General features: G+C 32.6%; 4 non-coding genes across 4 annotated transcripts; all 4 read right to left on the reverse strand.

Annotated features, from left to right (window-relative positions):
* Positions 1-73, reverse strand: trnak-uuu (transfer RNA lysine (anticodon UUU)). Its single transcript has one exon. It is a non-coding gene; the product is annotated as a tRNA-Lys (tRNA).
* Positions 74-2826: 2753 nt separating this feature from the next.
* trnak-uuu (transfer RNA lysine (anticodon UUU)) lies at positions 2827-2899 on the reverse strand. Its single transcript has one exon. It is a non-coding gene; the product is annotated as a tRNA-Lys (tRNA).
* A 3063-nt stretch (positions 2900-5962) lies between these two features.
* On the reverse strand, positions 5963-6035 carry trnak-uuu (transfer RNA lysine (anticodon UUU)). The gene has a single exon. It is a non-coding gene; the product is annotated as a tRNA-Lys (tRNA).
* A 1404-nt stretch (positions 6036-7439) lies between these two features.
* trnak-uuu (transfer RNA lysine (anticodon UUU)) lies at positions 7440-7512 on the reverse strand. The gene has a single exon. It is a non-coding gene; the product is annotated as a tRNA-Lys (tRNA).
* Between the last annotated feature and the right edge of the window lie 937 nt (positions 7513-8449).

Consider the following 8449-nt stretch of genomic DNA (forward strand, 5'->3'; position numbering starts at 1 on the left):
CGCCCAAACAGGGACTTGAACCCTGGACCCTCAGATGAAAAGTCTGATGCTCTACCGACTGAGCTATCCGGGCTCATTAAATAAAAACGCTTACTTGGGCAGAAAAAAAGATATACAGAAAGAATAAAAAGAAGAAAAAGAAATAAAGAATAAAAAAAGAAAAAAAAGAAAAGAAAGAAAGAAAGAAAGAAAGAAAGAAAGAAAGAAAGAAAGAAAAAGATAAAGAAAGAAAAAATCAAATAGCTCAACATTCCTGGTCGTCTAGTTGTTAGCATTCGGTGCTCTAACCGCTGTGGACTAGCTTGATTCACTTCCAGGGAAGGTTTTATTTTTTGCATTTTTTCCAAAATTGGGAAAGGGTAAAAAAGAAAGAAAGAAAGAAAGAAAGAAAGAAAGAAAGAAAGAAAGAAAGAAAGAAAGAAAGAAAGAAAGAAAGAAAGAAAGAAAGAAAGAAAGAAAGAAAGAAAGAAAGAAAAATTTAAAGAAAGAAAAAATCAAATAGCTCAACATTCTTGGTCGTCTAGTTGTTAGCATTCGGTGCTCTAACCTCTGTGGCCTGGTTTGATTCACTTCCAGGGAAGGTTTTATTTTTTGCATTTTTTCCAAAATTGGGAAAGGTTAAAAAAGAAAGAAAGAAAGAAAGAAAGAAAGAAAGAAAGAAAGAAAGAAAGAAAGAAAGAAAAAGAAAAAGATAAAGTAAGAAAAAATCAAACATCTCAACATTCCTGGTCGTCTAGTGGTTAGCATTCCGTGCTCTAACCGCTGTGGACTAGTTTGATTCACTTCCAGGGAAGGTTTTATTTTTTGCATTTTTTCCAAAATTGGGAAAGGGTAAAAAAGAAAGAAAGAAAGAAAGAAAGAAAGAAAGAAAGAAAGAAAGAAAGAAAGAAAGAAAGAAAGAAAGAAAGAAAGAAAGAAAGAAAAAGAAAAAGATAAAGAAAGAAAAAATCAAACAGCTCAACATTCCTGGTCGTCTAGTGGTTAGCATTCGGTGCTCTAACCTCTGTGGCCTGGTTTGATTCACTTCCAGGGAAGGTTTTATTTTTTGCATTTTTTCCAAAATTGGGAAAGGGTAAAAAAGAAAGAAAGAAAGAAAGTAAGAAAGAAAGAAAGAAAGAAAAAGAAAAAGAAAAAGAAAAAGATAAAGATAAAGTAAGAAAAAATCAAACAGCTCAACATTCCTGGTCGTCTAGTGGTTAGCATTCGGTGCTCTAACCGCTGTGGACTAGTTTGATTCACTTCCAGGGAAGGTTTTATTTTTTGCATTTTTTCCAAAATTGGGAAAGGGTAAAAATGAAAGAAAGAAAGAAAGAAAGAAAGAAAGAAAGAAAGAAAAAGAAAAAGATAAAGTAAGAAAAAATCAAACATCTCAACATTCCTGGTCGTCTAGTGGTTAGCATTCGGTGCTCTAACCGCTGTGGACTAGTTTGATTCACTTCCAGGGAAGGTTTTATTTTTTGCATTTTTTCCAAAATTGGGAAAGGGTAAAAAAGAAAGAAAGAAAGAAAGAAAGAAAGAAAGAAAGAAAGAAAGAAAGAAAGAAAGAAAAAGAAAAAGATAAAGAAAGAAAAAATCAAACAGCTCAACATTCCTGGTCGTCTAGTGGTTAGCATTCGGTGCTCTAACCTCTGTGGCCTGGTTTGATTCACTTCCAGGGAAGGTTTTATTTTTTGCATTTTTTCCAAAATTGGGAAAGGGTAAAAAAGAAAGAAAGAAAGAAAGAAAGAAAGAAAGTAAGAAAGAAAGAAAGAAAGAAAAAGAAAAAGAAAAAGAAAAAGAAAAAGTAAGAAAAAATCAAACAGCTCAACATTCCTGGTCGTCTAGTGGTTAGCATTCGGTGCTCTAACCGCTGTGGACTAGTTTGATTCACTTCCAGGGAAGGTTTTATTTTTTGCATTTTTTCCAAAATTGGGAAAGGGTAAAAATGAAAGAAAGAAAGAAAGAAAGAAAGAAAAAGAAAAAAGAAAAAAGAAAAAGAAAAAGATAAAGAAAAAGATAAAGTAAGAAAAAATCAAACAACTCAACATTCCTGGTCGTCTAGTGGTTAGCATTCGGTGCTCTAACCGCTGTGGACTAGTTTGATTCACTTCCAGGGAAGGTTTTATTTTTTGCATTTTTTCCAAAATTGGGAAAGGGTAAAAAAGAAAGAAAGAAAGAAAGAAAGAAAGTAAGAAAGAAAGAAAAAGAAAAAGAAAAAGAAAAAGAAAAAGAAAAAGAAAAAGAAAAAGAAAAAGAAAAAGATAAAGTAAGAAAAAATCAAATCGCTCAACATTCCTGGTCGTATAGTGGTTAGCATTCGGTGCTCTAACCTCTGTGGCCTGGTTTGATTCACTTCCAGGGAAGGTTTTATTTTTTGCATTTTTTCCAAAATTGGGAAAGGGTAAAAAAGAAAGAAAGAAAGAAAGAAAGAAAGAAAGAAAGAAAAAGAAAAAGAAAAAGAAAGAAAAGAAGAAAGAAAGAAAGAAAGAAAAAGAAAAAGATAAAGAAAGAAAAAATCAAATAGCTCAACGTTCCTGGTCGTCTAGTTGTTAGCATTCGGTGTTCTAACCTCTGTGGCCTGGTTTGATTCACTTCCAGGGAAGGTTTTATTTTTTGCATTTTTTCCAAAATTGGGAAAGGGTAAAAAAGAAAGAAAGAAAGAAAGAAAGAAAGAAAAAGAAAAAGAAAAAGATAAGTAAGAAAAAATCAAACAGCTCAACATTCCTGGTCGTCTAGTGGTTAGCATTCGGTGCTCTAACCGCTGTGGACTGGTTTGATTCACTTCCAGGGAAGGTTTTTTTTTTGCATTTTCTCCAACAAAGTGGGGAAGGTTAAAAAAAATAGCCTCGCCCAAACAGGGACTTGAACCCTGGACCCTCAGATGAAAAGTCTGATGCTCTACCGACTGAGCTATCCGGGCTCATTAAATAAAAACGCTTACTTGGGCAGAAAAAAAGATATACAGAAAGAATAAAAAGAAGAAAAAGAAATAAAGAATAAAAAAAGAAAAAAAAGAAAAGAAAGAAAGAAAGAAAGAAAGAAAGAAAGAAAGAAAGAAAGAAAAAGATAAAGAAAGAAAAAATCAAATAGCTCAACATTCCTGGTCGTCTAGTTGTTAGCATTCGGTGCTCTAACCGCTGTGGACTAGCTTGATTCACTTCCAGGGAAGGTTTTATTTTTTGCATTTTTTCCAAAATTGGGAAAGGGTAAAAAAGAAAGAAAGAAAGAAAGAAAGAAAGAAAGAAAGAAAGAAAGAAAGAAAGAAAGAAAGAAAGAAAGAAAGAAAGAAAGAAAGAAAAATTTAAAGAAAGAAAAAATCAAATAGCTCAACATTCTTGGTCGTCTAGTTGTTAGCATTCGGTGCTCTAACCTCTGTGGCCTGGTTTGATTCACTTCCAGGGAAGGTTTTATTTTTTGCATTTTTTCCAAAATTGGGAAAGGTTAAAAAAGAAAGAAAGAAAGAAAGAAAGAAAGAAAGAAAGAAAGAAAGAAAAAGAAAAAGATAAAGTAAGAAAAAATCAAACATCTCAACATTCCTGGTCGTCTAGTGGTTAGCATTCCGTGCTCTAACCGCTGTGGACTAGTTTGATTCACTTCCAGGGAAGGTTTTATTTTTTGCATTTTTTCCAAAATTGGGAAAGGGTAAAAAAGAAAGAAAGAAAGAAAGAAAGAAAGAAAGAAAGAAAGAAAGAAAGAAAGAAAGAAAGAAAGAAAGAAAGAAAAAGAAAAAGATAAAGAAAGAAAAAATCAAACAGCTCAACATTCCTGGTCGTCTAGTGGTTAGCATTCGGTGCTCTAACCTCTGTGGCCTGGTTTGATTCACTTCCAGGGAAGGTTTTATTTTTTGCATTTTTTCCAAAATTGGGAAAGGGTAAAAAAGAAAGAAAGAAAGAAAGTAAGAAAGAAAGAAAGAAAGAAAAAGAAAAAGAAAAAGAAAAAGAAAAAGAAAAAGAAAAAGATAAAGTAAGAAAAAATCAAACAGCTCAACATTCCTGGTCGTCTAGTGGTTAGCATTCGGTGCTCTAACCGCTGTGGACTAGTTTGATTCACTTCCAGGGAAGGTTTTATTTTTTGCATTTTTTCCAAAATTGGGAAAGGGTAAAAATGAAAGAAAGAAAGAAAGAAAGAAAGAAAGAAAGAAAGAAAAAGAAAAAAGAAAAAAGAAAAAGAAAAAGAAAAAGATAAAGAAAAAGATAAAGTAAGAAAAAATCAAACAACTCAACATTCCTGGTCGTCTAGTGGTTAGCATTCGGTGCTCTAACCGCTGTGGACTAGTTTGATTCACTTCCAGGGAAGGTTTTATTTTTTGCATTTTTTCCAAAATTGGGAAAGGGTAAAAAAGAAAGAAAGAAAGAAAGTAAGAAAGAAAGAAAAAGAAAAAGAAAAAGAAAAAGAAAAAGAAAAAGAAAAAGAAAAAGAAAAAGATAAAGTAAGAAAAAATCAAACAGCTCAACATTCCTGGTCGTCTAGTGGTTAGCATTCGGTGCTCTAACCGCTGTGGACTAGTTTGATTCACTTCCAGGGAAGGTTTTATTTTTTGCATTTTTTCCAAAATTGGGAAAGGGTAAAAATGAAAGAAAGAAAGAAAGAAAGAAAGAAAGAAAGAAAGAAAGAAAGAAAGAAAGAAAAATAAAAAGATAAAGTAAGAAAAAATCAAACATCTCAACATTCCTGGTCGTCTAGTGGTTAGCATTCCGTGCTCTAACCGCTGTGGACTAGTTTGATTCACTTCCAGGGAAGGTTTTATTTTTTGCATTTTTTCCAAAATTGGGAAAGGGTAAAAAAGAAAGAAAGAAAGAAAGAAAGAAAGAAAGAAAGAAAGAAAGAAAGAAAGAAAGAAAGAAAGAAAAAGAAAAAGATAAAGAAAGAAAAAATCAAACAGCTCAACATTCCTGGTCGTCTAGTGGTTAGCATTCGGTGCTCTAACCTCTGTGGCCTGGTTTGATTCACTTCCAGGGAAGGTTTTATTTTTTGCATTTTTTCCAAAATTGGGAAAGGGTAAAAAAGAAAGAAAGAAAGAAAGTAAGAAAGAAAGAAAGAAAGAAAGAAAAAGAAAAAGAAAAAGAAAAAGAAAAAGAAAAAGAAAAAGAAAAAGATAAAGATAAAGTAAGAAAAAATCAAACAGCTCAACATTCCTGGTCGTCTAGTGGTTAGCATTCGGTGCTCTAACCGCTGTGGACTAGTTTGATTCACTTCCAGGGAAGGTTTTATTTTTTGCATTTTTTCCAAAATTGGGAAAGGGTAAAAAAGAAAGAAAGAAAGAAAGAAAGAAAGAAAGAAAAAGAAAAAGAAAAAGAAAAAGAAAAAGAAAAAGAAAAAGAAAAAGATAAAGTAAGAAAAAATCAAATCGCTCAACATTCCTGGTCGTATAGTGGTTAGTATTCGGTGCTCTAACCTCTGTGGCCTGGTTTGATTCACTTCCAGGGAAGGTTTTATTTTTTGCATTTTTTCCAAAATTGGGAAAGGGTAAAAAAGAAAGAAAGAAAGAAAGAAAGAAAGAAAGAAAGAAAAAGAAAAAGAAAAAGAAAGAAAAGAAGAAAGAAAGAAAGAAAGAAAGAAAGAAAAAGAAAAAGAAAAAGAAAAAGAAAAAGAAAGAAAAGAAGAAAGAAAGAAAGAAAGAAAAAGAAAAAGATAAAGAAAGAAAAAATCAAATAGCTCAACGTTCCTGGTCGTCTAGTTGTTAGCATTCGGTGTTCTAACCTCTGTGGCCTGGTTTGATTCACTTCCAGGGAAGGTTTTATTTTTTGCATTTTTTCCAAAATTGGGAAAGGGTAAAAAAGAAAGAAAGAAAGAAAGAAAGAAAGAAAGAAAAAGAAAAAGAAAAAGATAAAGTAAGAAAAAATCAAACAGCTCAACATTCCTGGTCGTCTAGTGGTTAGCATTCGGTGCTCTAACCGCTGTGGACTGGTTTGATTCACTTCCAGGGAAGGTTTTTTTTTTGCATTTTCTCCAACAAAGTGGGGAAGGTTAAAAAAAATAGCCTCGCCCAAACAGGGACTTGAACCCTGGACCCTCAGATGAAAAGTCTGATGCTCTACCGACTGAGCTATCCGGGCTCATTAAATAAAAACGCTTACTTGGGCAGAAAAAAAGATATACAGAAAGAATAAAAAGAAGAAAAAGAAATAAAGAATAAAAAAAGAAAAAAAAGAAAAGAAAGAAAGAAAGAAAGAAAGAAAGAAAGAAAGAAAGAAAAAGATAAAGAAAGAAAAAATCAAACAGCTCAACATTCCTGGTCGTCTAGTGGTTAGCATTCGGTGCTCTAACCTCTGTGGCCTGGTTTGATTCACTTCCAGGGAAGGTTTTATTTTTTGCATTTTTTCCAAAATTGGGAAAGGGTAAAAAAGAAAGAAAGAAAGAAAGAAAGAAAGAAAGTAAGAAAGAAAGAAAGAAAGAAAAAGAAAAAGAAAAAGAAAAAGAAAAAGTAAGAAAAAATCAAACAGCTCAACATTCCTGGTCGTCTAGTGGTTAGCATTCGGTGCTCTGACCGCTGTGGACTGGTTTGATTCACTTCCAGGGAAGGTTTTATTTTTTGCATTTTTTCCAAAATTGGGAAAGGGTAAAAATGAAAGAAAGAAAGAAAGAAAGAAAGAAAAAGAAAAAAGAAAAAAGAAAAAAGAAAAAAGAAAAAGAAAAAGATAAAGAAAAAGATAAAGTAAGAAAAAATCAAACAACTCAACATTCCTGGTCGTCTAGAGGTTAGCATTCGGTGCTCTAACCGCTGTGGACTAGTTTGATTCACTTCCAGGGAAGGTTTTATTTTTTGCATTTTTTCCAAAATTGGGAAAGGGTAAAAAAGAAAGAAAGAAAGAAAGAAAGAAAGTAAGAAAGAAAGAAAAAGAAAAAGAAAAAGAAAAAGAAAAAGAAAAAGAAAAAGAAAAAGAAAAAGATAAAGTAAGAAAAAATCAAATCGCTCAACATTCCTGGTTGTATAGTGGTTAGCATTCGGTGCTCTAACCTCTGTGGCCTGGTTTGATTCACTTCCAGGGAAGGTTTTATTTTTTGCATTTTTTCCAAAATTGGGAAAGGGTAAAAAAGAAAGAAAGAAAGAAAGAAAGAAAGAAAGAAAAAGAAAAAGAAAAAGAAAGAAAAGAAGAAAGAAAGAAAGAAAAAGAAAAAGATAAAGAAAGAAAAAATCAAATAGCTCAACGTTCCTGGTCGTCTAGTTGTTAGCATTCGGTGTTCTAACCTCTGTGGCCTGGTTTGATTCACTTCCAGGGAAGGTTTTATTTTTTGCATTTTTTCCAAAATTGGGAAAGGGTAAAAAAGAAAGAAAGAAAGAAAGAAAAAGAAAAAGAAAAAGATAAAGTAAGAAAAAATCAAACAGCTCAACATTCCTGGTCGTCTAGTGGTTAGCATTCGGTGCTCTAACCGCTGTGGACTGGTTTGATTCACTTCCAGGGAAGGTTTTTTTTTTGCATTTTCTCCAACAAAGTGGGGAAGGTTAAAAAAAATAGCCTCGCCCAAACAGGGACTTGAACCCTGGACCCTCAGATGAAAAGTCTGATGCTCTACCGACTGAGCTATCCGGGCTCATTAAATAAAAATGCTTACTTGGGCAGAAAAAAAGATATACAGAAAGAATAAAAAGAAGAAAAAGAAAAGAAAGAAAGAAAGAAAGAAAGAAAGAAAGAAAGAAAGAAAGAAAGAAAGAAAGAAAGAAAAAATCAAATAGCTCAACATTCCTGGTCGTCTAGTTGTTAGCATTCGGTGCTCTAACCGCTGTGGACTAGTTTGATTCACTTCCAGGGAAGGTTTTATTTTTTGCATTTTTTCCAAAATTGGGAAAGGGTAAAAAAGAAAGAAAGAAAGAAAGAAAGAAAGAAAGAAAGAAAGAAAGAAAGAAAGAAAGAAAGAAAGAAAGAAAGAAAGAAAGAAAGAAAAATTTAAAGAAAGAAAAAATCAAATAGCTCAACATTCTTGGTCGTCTAGTTGTTAGCATTCGGTGCTCTAACCTCTGTGGCCTGGTTTGATTCACTTCCAGGGAAGGTTTTATTTTTTGCATTTTTTCCAAAATTGGGAAAGGTTAAAAAAGAAAGAAAGAAAGAAAGAAAGAAAGAAAAAGAAAAAGAAAAAGAAAAAGAAAAAGAAAAAGAAAAAGAAAAAGAAAAAGAAAAAGTAAGAAAAAATCAAACAGCTCAACATTCCTGGTCGTCTAGTGGTTAGCATTCGGTGCTCTAACCGCTGTGGACTAGTTTGATTAACTTCCAGGGAAGGTTTTATTTTTTGCATTTTTTCCAAAATTGGGAAAGGGTAAAAATGAAAGAAAGAAAGAAAGAAAGAAAGAAAGAAAGAAAGAAAGAAAGAAAGAAAGAAAGAAAAAGAAAAAGATAAAGTAAGAAAAAATCAAACATCTCAACATTCCTGGTCGTCTAGTGGTTAGCATTCCGTGCTCTAACCGCTGTGGACTAGTTTGATTCACTTCCAGGGAAGGTTTTATTTTTTGCATTTTTTCCAAAATTGGGAAAGG

Source organism: Acipenser ruthenus, chromosome 23 (assembly GCF_902713425.1).
Source record: "Acipenser ruthenus chromosome 23, fAciRut3.2 maternal haplotype, whole genome shotgun sequence".
Classification (NCBI taxonomy): Eukaryota; Metazoa; Chordata; class Actinopteri; order Acipenseriformes; family Acipenseridae; genus Acipenser; species Acipenser ruthenus.